The sequence below is a fragment of the Vipera ursinii genome (assembly GCF_947247035.1).
Source record: "Vipera ursinii genome assembly, chromosome: 1".
Classification (NCBI taxonomy): domain Eukaryota; kingdom Metazoa; phylum Chordata; class Lepidosauria; order Squamata; family Viperidae; genus Vipera; species Vipera ursinii.
Genome location: NC_139512.1, coordinates 163,009,472 through 163,017,851, shown reverse-complemented (window position 1 = coordinate 163,017,851; position 8,380 = coordinate 163,009,472). Strand labels below are relative to the sequence as shown.

The window sequence follows — 8,380 nt, the reverse complement described above, 5'->3', positions numbered from 1 at the left end:
CTAACGCGCTTAAAGTTGCAAAGAGGGCGCCCGCAACGATTTCGGGCCACCCAAGCGTTTTCAAAAAGGCGCGTCTTGAGTTCGGCTTCTGTCATCTCGGAAGCCCGCGGGGCTAATTTGCTTAATCTCGCTACCGCGGCGAAACTAAAGTCAAGGAAAAGCACTCCGTCCTTTTCGCCAGGAACCAGAGATTAGGGCAAGCCCGCGGCCGTTGCACACACGTGCGCGATCCTCTTCCCAAGGGACGGGCCTGAGGAAGAGAGAGCCGCGCAAGGCGGGTGGCTGGGCTGGTGCATTGTTCCACATCAGGGTGGGGCTTGTCATTGCAGGCTCTGGGCTGACCCTGCCTGAGAGCAGCTGCTTCTGCGAGCCGAGAGAGAGAGAGAAAGAGAGACAGAATGTGCACGTTGCGCGTGTTAGTGCCAGGGAGGGATGCATGTCGTCGCCTCCTCTGACCCAGGGTGGGCTTCCTTCCGCGCAAAAGCGCCGCGCTCTCCAGAGGGGCTGGGAGGGGGAAACGGGTTCGGCGACTAAGCAACGCCGCCCTCGCCGGCACTGACGGCCGCGGCGAAAGCACACACACACACCCGCTCGCCTGCCGGCCGGCCGGCCCCCAGCTTTTGTCTGCTGAGTAGCTACGGCAGGCCCGCGCGGCGGCGGCGGCGGCGAAGGAAGAAGCCCGGCGACGCTCCTTGCCGCGCGCTCCCTCGCTCGCGGCCGGCGTTGGTCCCGCCTTTCCCGCTCCAGCAAAACGGCGCCGCGGGCCGGCCCTCGCCGGGCTGGTAGCTAAGCAGCCGCGCTCGGCCCAGGTGAGTCCGCTTTGCTCGGCCAGGCGCTTTCCCGGGGATTGCAGCAGACGGGGAGAGAGAGAGGGGCAAAAGAGCAGAGCAGGCCCAGCCTTGCGGCCTGAGTAGGCTTTTGTTTCCCGCCGCCTGGGAGGCTTCCCTGGCGCTGGTTGCTGCTTCCTCCTGAGGCTGCGGAGGTAAACCGTGCTGGGTGGGAGTCTCCTGGGAGTGAGGGGAAACCGGCTGCCGCCGCATCTTTACCTAAATGTGTGTGTGTGTGAGTGTGAGAGAGTGTGAGTGTGAGAGAGCGAGGGAGCGCGCATAAAATCCCTCCCCCTCCAGCCATTCTTCCTCTTTCCTTCAACCTGGCATTTCTGCCACTGAATTTTATTTTTTTTAAATTATTGTGGCGGAGTCTCTTTTCTTCAACGTGGCTCGGCCCCGTGGGTTTATTTTTTCGGGGGTGGGGTGGGGGGCTTAATTGCATTAAGACAAGAGCAACAGGTATTTTCTCATTTGCCTTTTGGATGGCTTTTTTTTATACAGCTTTATAACGTGGAGTAAATAATATACACGCACACAGCCGCTGGTAGGGAAGAGTCGATGCTGCCGCTTTCTTCTGTTCCCTTCTCCCTTTCCCTTTGTGGTGTTGACATTTTGCAACCCCAGCCCTGAGCAAAGAGAGTGAGTGAGTGAAGGCACCATTCTCTCTCTTTCTCTCTTTCTTTCTCTCTCTCTCTCTGTGGACATCTTTCTATTCCGCAGCAATATTATTTCCCTAGTTTTGACCACTCTCTGTTATTTTGCACAATAAGATTTTCTAGTATTTTTTTAACCACGAAACAAAGGGCTTATGGTTCTGAGAAGGAAGAAAACGATTGATTTCCTTCTCTGAGCCATTAAAAGCCTGCATTTTTGAGAAGACGGCTTCAGGTGAACAGTCACCCTGACTTTTTAGAATTAACTGTAGTCAAATTGTCATCTTGCCATTTCAAATGTATGGTAGCTAAATGTATGGCCAAAGTGATGGGTTCCAGTCTTGGGTTGTTCCATTGTTTGATACAGGGTTGCTTCTATCTAGAGAAAGGTGGACAGCTGACATAATCTGCATAATCTAAAGATTTTCTTAAAACATTTCCAAACCATTGTTTGGGAAATAGAAAGTAGGAGGAGTTACTTGTTTTTTTTTTTTTTAAAAAAAAAGGTCTGGAACCTTTCTATAGCAAATAGCAAAAATCAGGTAATGTATTTTTTCTGTTTCTTTACTGCAAAGCAGTGTATTGATTGCAGGTTATTTGCAAATACAGAAATTTTGACTGTGTAGATGCTCTTTTATGTAAGTATTATTGTTTGTATATACTCTCCTATGCCAGTATTACAATTCAGCACTGATTTCGTTCTCCCTTTCATGCCCTTTGATAAAAAAAAGCTGGAGATAGATACAATTCCTAAGGATACTTGCCATGTTCTTTCATCACCATGGTAATGTTTTTATTTTTATTTTTGAACTAAATGCATTTTTCCAGTTTTTTAAATTGATCCGCTGTCAGAGGAAGAGGGATTAAAATTTAAAACTGGGATGATTTCAGAGGCATCATTTTTTTTATTGAATTGAAATTTCTTTCCGTTCTCCACATCCAACTTCCTATACCAAGTAATATCTGTGGATTCATTGGTATTAACTGTATATGTTTGAAACAGTGCAGGAAATCTTGAAAACTTATGAATTTCTCTACCTTCTGTGGCATTAGGCCTTAGTCTGATTTGCACAGTAACGCTTGGTTACAATCTGATGAAAAATTTCTGTAGATTGACCTAATGTGTAGAAGCATTTAGAAGTGCTTTGTGGAGAAAATTCCTTAATAAACATTTCTGTCAAAAGCAGAGTAACTTTAAAGTCTGGTACTCTGATGAAGATCATTCCTCTTTTTTAATTTTACAGATTGATATTTGAGGTTGAAGTTGTGATTTTTTTTAAAAAAGTAGGCTTTTTCAAGTAATAAAAATGAAATATATCTATGTTTCTTCTTTACAGATTTATAGAAAGGGGAGGAGAATAAACAAAGACATATATGCAACTGGCAGAAGAATGTGGTAGTTGTAGTTGCCCAAGTATAGAAATAGTAGAATTTGGATTTTTATTACAGGACAAAGAGTAAAAAACAGAATTATTCAATAATTTATATTCCTCCAGTTTTTTTAGAATCTTAGCAGTTCTTTTAGTTTTTTACGGTGATGTGACTTACTTCACTAGATTGTCCTTCCATACGTCTTGGAACTTCAAGGGTGGAATAAAGAATGAAGTACATCAAATTTAGTTTTGAGGGTTTTTTTTAATCAATTACTGTAACCTGCATTTTAGTGTACAGATTAGGCCTTGGGCACGGAATAGAATATTTAGAAAAACTAGAAAGATCTATAATCTAGGTCAGGGGTCAGCAACCTGAAACAGTGAAAGAGCCACTCGGAACCGGTTCCCTCACAAAAGGAAAAACTGGGAGCCGCAAAAAAATGTGTGCGTACATGCGCGCATGCGCAGAACAGGGTTTGACTGAAGAGTGGAGCCAAGGCGAAATATGCACCTACCCTGCATATTTGAATTGATTGGTTGAACTTTTTTAGTCCCACTTTTTTTTTTGTCTGCACATAGTAGAGGACTGGGAGCCGCAGGAGATGGCTGAAAGAGCCGCATGCGGCTCCGGAGCCGCAGGTTGCAGACCTGTGATCTAGGTTGATGACAATCCATTGCTAGTTCATTTTTCCTGGACTTCTGATTTCCATGTTTGGAATTGCTCGCTTCTATAAAAAAAATACTATAATGAGATTGTTAATTTTACATAAAATATTTATTATATCCATACTTTCTGTATCTAAAGAATAAGAGCCTGAATTGTGTTATGCTATAGCATATATATTTTTATCAGGAAATCAGCCTTGAGTTGGGAAGGAGTCACATGGGAGTTTGGTGTGTTTAAGAGGCAGACTACCATTGTGTTTAATATCTGTCGAGATCCTCAGCTTGAAATATGTTTGGATTTGATACTTTTATCGAAAAAAGTTTCCTGTGTAGAAGTCTTCCTGGCACAGTATTAACATACAGTATTTCAAAAGCTACCACTAATGTTAATGCTCCCCTTTCCTTCCTTTAGAAGCTTATGGTCTGAAAATTCAGTTAAATACTGAGTCCCATAGGACTGGCTACTATATATTGTTCCTGATTAAAACGTACATGTTCTATTTTGAGATTGCTCTATTTGCAACACTGAAACAACGCAGGCTTAGCTGTTAACCAGTACAAGTGCTAGTTCTGTGTAAAATGCACTGAGTTATCCTCAAGGTTTGGGTACAATAAATTAAAATCCATGCTCTGCATGTAGCATTTAAATACCACTAGGTGTATATCATTACTCTAAAGTCATTTTGTTGTGTCTGAACATGGCTTGAAGAAACAGTTGTTTGGATGTGGTAACAAAACAATTGAAACCTATAAGAGCTATGCTTTCATTAAGAGCAAAAGTTCAAATCCAGTGCAGTTTAGGACAGGTTAGGGAGAAATATTTATGCCCAAAGTAGGGCATAACGTAACTTAGAGATGTGAAAAGAAATGAGAATTTCTAGAAAAAAATAACGACAAAATCCAGTAAAGTTGATATAAAAAATATTGCATCTATTTCAATTTTCTTTTTTTCCTGAACCACCCCTCCTCCAACATTTTCAGTATGTTACAACTCTATCCTACTCCGTTTTGAGTTAAAATCCTCTGCAAAGGTTAATCCTGGTTTATCATTACAAAGCTTATCTGTATTGCAAATGGCAACACCACAGCAGTCACACTAAGTGGAGGAAATTTTTTAAAAAACATTTCAGCACTCGTACAGAGTAACGCAGGGGTGTCAAACTGCCAGCCTGCGGGCCTGATGCGTCATGTGGAAGCCGTGCCCACCCATTGCCAGCAATGGCAAAACCGTCCCGATACGTTGTGTGACATCACAAGTTTGACATGTCTGGAATAATGTGTCTTGCATTGGAATGGGTGAGGGGATGAGGTATTGGATTCAGATCTGTCCACAAATACAGTGAGGCTTGTGATTAGATCATCAATGGTTTTTTTGGATTACCAGTCAGAATCATGACCGAATCAGAATAGGCCAAGCCCATACTGGTTTGGGGTCAGTCTAGTTGTATCTAGGGCTTCAGATGCAATCTTGAAATGTGTTGGTCAGTCTCTGAGAAGCCCCAGAAGTAATGACATGTTACAGAGACTTATTCTAAAGCTTAAATCTCTTATACGATCCCTGTGGATGGCAATATTCCATATTAAATCTTTGGTTCTATTTAGTCTTTTAAATACTCCTTTAATTTCAAAAAGGAAAGCCAGTATGCTGTAGAAAAAGATTCTTAAAGTAAATCTTTTGAGCTTTGTTTGGAATTATGAGCTGTGGTGGCACAGTAGTTAGAATGCAGTATTGCAGCCTAATTCTGCTGACTGCTAGCAGCTGAGTTCTCACCGGCTCAAGATTGACTCAGCCTTCCATCCTTCTGAGGTCGTAAAATGAGGACCCAGATTGTTAGGGGCAATGTGCTGACTGTAACCGATTAGAGAGGGCTGTAAAGCACTGTGAAGCAGTATATAAGTCTTAAGTGCTATTGCTATTATGTCTATTTGCACAGAAAAAAAATGCATTAATGGGTTTCAGTTAAGAGGGGCCATTTCTAGCTGGAGAAAATGGTGGGATTCAACTGTACCAGTTGACACTGACCCAGATGAGTGTTGTTGGTTTTTTTGTTAAAATTGCCCATAATAGCAACATTTTTTATGAATGTCTTGGTATGATTTCGGATTTCTTTTTGTATACTAGGTCCAAAAGATGAAAGAATCTTGCTTTAAATGTCCACTTTTACGACCATTTTCCATTGTCTTATGACCTAGGGTAAATGAGCAACATATTGAATAAATGTAGTCTAAAAGAAATTGTCAGACTTCTCTACTGATTTTCTTTCCTCCTTCTGTAATTCAAAGTTTTGTACCTCCAGCAGCATAAATTCAGTTTGCGAATCTGATTCTCTTTGATTTTCAACTATTAAATGTAGTGATGTACAGTATAGGTAGTCTTTGATTTACAATCTGTGGTTGCAAGTTGAGGCAATACGTGACTGAACTTGATTTTGCAACCATTTTTTAGGTTAAACATAAAGTGAGTCAATCCATTGTTAAGTTTGCTTAAATTGTTAAGCAAATGCAGCATATCCAGAGGGCTTTTTCTGCTGAAAAACAGCAAAACAAATCACAAATCGTGGTTATGTGACTGTGGGTTATATACACTCATGTGACTGTGGAGTTTGGTGGGGTAGCTGTAACTTTGAGAATTTATTTATTTATTTTATTTTAATTCCATTTATATCCCGCTCTTCTTCGAAGACTCGGGGCGGCTTACAAGCTTAGCAGTAGCCTTCATTCTATGTATATGCCTGCTTATTAGGGCTTTCATGAACCCCCCCAGCGGCATTATTACAAAGTCAGCTTAATTGCCCCCAACAATCTGGGTCCTCATTTTTCCTACCTCAGAAAGATGGAAGGCTGAGTCAAGGGCTACCTGTAACGTCATTGTATTGTGGAACATATTCCTATTTTGATTATTTTATTTTGAATTCTATGGTGTGAAAGAAGTAAATGTCTTTCTAAAGAATCTGTTGTAAACTGCCAATAGAAAATTTCAAGTTCTAATTTACTATTCACAGAGCTTGAAAAGTTGAGTCAAACCTCAAGCCTGTTTTGTTCCTGGATTCCTGATGTCTTTGGAAATTGCCATAAACACAGTAAGTAGGTTCATTCAGTTTCTAAATATTTAGCAGGCATAGATATATAATTTTTTTTGCCAGTTGTCAAAATGTTTTAACTTTTATATAGACAGGTCTGTTGACACAAGTGTTAGTTATAGTAGTAGACCATATAATTAATAGCAAAAATGTAAGTATGTTTACATAGGTCAGGTTTTTTATGTTCACTAAAATCTCGGAAAATTGAATCTGAAATTGTGCTTTTATATTTAATAATGTAAACCAGGATTCCCCAACCCCCGGTTCGTGGACTAGTACCAGGCTATGGCATGCCAGCAACTGGCCCGCACAAACAAGGAAAACGCCATCTGCGGGATGCAGGCAGTACACAAAGCCACGTCCCCTCCGGTCCATGGAAAAACCTCTCTTCACATAACCAGTCCCTGGTGCCCAAAAGGTTGGGGACCTCTGATGTAAACAATATAACTAGTACAATAACACTAGTGTTGTTTGTTGCATGCAATGGGGCGTGTACCCTGAAGGCAAGAGTGTGTTCACTTTGGGGCCTGCAGGAACAGAGCCATTGGCCAGATCTTTAGTCTTTTAAAAGACTCACTCACACAAGTGGGGCTGCAGATGCCCGCAATGATGCTTATGGCGGTGCTCGCATGAATGGGGCCGTGAATGCTTGCGACGCTCTTGACGGCACTCACGGGAGTGGGGCTGTGCGCATGTACACACATGCGTGCACCGACCAGCCACTCACGCGGCCCTGTGGACAATAGGCCACAGCCCACACAGGTTGGGGACCACTGCTCTAGCGCTGTCTGGATTGTTTTGCCCTCCAGGTTTGTTTGTCTTAGTACATGACTGATACAACCTGCTGAGTGTATACCCCAAATAAGCTCTCTTGCTGTTCTTCCTTGAAAGCACCTTGTTTGTGTAAGCTCTGGGCAGCATAATTGTTCTCCTTTAAATATTGAATTGATAACTAATGATAGCTTGCCAGCCTTACTTCAGAAATTTGCCCTGACACACAACAGAGCCTCTATAGTGTATGGATAAAGTGAAAAGTGTGTTAGTCATAATCAACTGATTAAATACTCCAGAATCAAAGAGTAATCTAGATCTCAGGAACAAGGCACAAACCAGTGTCTGCATAGTTAAGGCAAAACCAATATGCATATATTTTGATTTAAGCTAGCTGCTCACAAACTGCATTCTAGGGGACTTTCTTGAACATTTACCAGGAATTGCTGAACAAAGAAATCACAGAAGTTAAAATACATTTCCTCATCCCTGTCTAACTTTTGCTTTCTTAACCAGTAAAGAAATACTGATAATAACACATCAAAAATATTCACACATTTTGATATGTTTTTGTCCAGGAACTAACTGGGAAGTTAGTTCCTGAGTGTAGAGTTTAGAATCATATAAATTGTGTTTGTGTTATTCTGTGTTATTTTTAGTTTACTTGGAAAACTGATCAATATGAAAAGTATCCTTGATACAACAAACTAGTAAAATTAAATGAATGAAACTCAGTTAGATGATTCAGTAACAACAGGCTTTGAAAAATAGAACTGAAATTTGTTAAAATCTTGTGAAGATAGTATTGAGATTTTTTTCTGTTTGAAGTCCTGTAGGCATAAAATAAATATGGGATGTGGTCTTCTGCTTTTAGGTGAGAAGATGAGCAGCTACAATTCAGAAAAACTGAAGTTTGAAAATTGTTCTGACAAAATTAGAGAGACAAATTGCATTGATTAAGATAAAAAGACATGAAGGTATGACACAGTTAAATAGATGAATAATTG

General features: G+C 41.2%; 1 protein-coding gene across 4 annotated transcripts in view; it reads left to right on the top strand.

Annotated features, from left to right (window-relative positions):
* Positions 1 to 382: 382 nt before the first annotated feature.
* SESTD1 (SEC14 and spectrin domain containing 1) overlaps positions 383 to 8,380 on the top strand; it is a 60,484-nt gene continuing 52,486 nt past the window's right edge. For 2 of the 4 annotated variants that reach the window (XM_083362855.1, XM_083362852.1), the window contains exons 1-3: positions 383 to 809; positions 6,525 to 6,602; positions 8,248 to 8,350. The gene's annotated coding sequence lies outside the window, so the exon portion shown is untranslated. Of the gene's footprint in view, positions 810 to 873; positions 983 to 6,524; positions 6,603 to 8,247; positions 8,351 to 8,380 lie in introns of those variants that run through there. The other 2 variants (XM_083362853.1, XM_083362854.1) reach the window with 2 other exon arrangements.